Below are 1,541 nucleotides of genomic sequence, written 5' to 3' on the forward strand. Positions count from 1 at the left end.
ATAAATGGAGGTAGAACTTCCAAATTCCTTCTATGAAGCCAGCATCACTCTACTACCAAAGTCAGGCAAAGATACAACCAAAAAAGAAAACTATAGACCCATATCTTTAATGAACATAAATGGAAAAATTCTCAATGAGATACTTGCAAACTGCATACAGACACACATCCAAAACTCATCCACCATGATCAAGTCAGCTTTAGCCCAGAGATGCAGGGATGGTTCAATATACATAAGTCAATAAACATCATAAATCATATAAATGGGCTCAAAGACAAGAACTACATGGTCATCTCAATAGTTGCAGAAAAGGCCTTTGACAAAAGTTAACATGCATTTATGTTCAAAGACCTAGAGGGAATTGGACTGGACGGAACATACCTCAACATCATTCAAGCCATATATAACAAACCCACAGCCAACATCATTCTAAATGGAGAAAAACTGGAAGAATCCCCATTGAAATCAGGAACCAGAAAAGGCTGTCCACTATCTCCACTTCTCTTTAACATAGCGATTGAAACTCTTGCAAAAGCAATAAGACAAGAGCAGGAAATTAAAGGAGTAATAATTGGCAAAGAATAGACCCAATTATCCCTTTCTGCAGATGATATATTATAGCTAAGAGATGCCAAAAATTCCACCAGAAAACTCTTGGACATTATTAACACTTTCAGTAAAGTGGCAGGTTACAAAATGAACGTGCAATGATTGCAATAACAAGCAATCAGAGAAAGAGCACATGGAAACACTCCCCTTCACAATAGCTGCAAAAAAAATCTTAGAATAAACCTGACCAAAGACATTAAAGACCTCTACAATGAAAATTTTAAATCATTAAAGAAATTTATAAAAGAAATTGAGGAAGACATCAGAAGTTGGAAGGGCCTCCCATGTTCATGAATTGGAAGAATTAATTTGTGAAAATGACCATTCTACCAAGAGCCATTTATAGATTCAATGCAATGCTAATCAAAATCTCCATGACATTTTTCACGGAATTATAAAAAACCATCCTAAGATTCATATGGAAGCACAAAAGACTTCGGATAGCCAAAGCAACCTTGAGCACTAAGAGCAATGCCAGAGGGATTACTATACTAAATTTTAAGCTGTATTATAGAGCTATACTCATAAAAACAACATGATACTGGCACAAAAATAGAACCATAGATCAGTGGAACAAAATTGAAGACCCAATATGAGTACATGAAATTTCAGCCACCTGATATTTGACAAAGGGGCCAAGAACATTCTCTGGAGGAAAGACAGCATGTTCAGCAAATGGTACTGGCAAAACAGAATCTCCACCTATAGAAGAATGAAACTAAACCCCTATCTTTCACCTTGCACAAAAGTCAATTCCCAATGGATCAAAGACCTCAATGTAAAGCCCGAAACTCTGAAACTGTTAGAAGAAGACATTGGCAAAAACCTACAAGATATTGGTGTATGAAAGGATTTTCTAAACCGGGCATCAATTGCTCAGGAAACAAGGTCAAGAATTAACAAATGGGACCTCATTAAACTAAAAAGCTTCT

The sequence above is a fragment of the Nannospalax galili genome, unplaced genomic scaffold (genome assembly GCF_000622305.1).
Source record: "Nannospalax galili isolate Female #2095 unplaced genomic scaffold, S.galili_v1.0 scaffold632, whole genome shotgun sequence".
NCBI classification, from domain to species: domain Eukaryota; kingdom Metazoa; phylum Chordata; class Mammalia; order Rodentia; family Spalacidae; genus Nannospalax; species Nannospalax galili.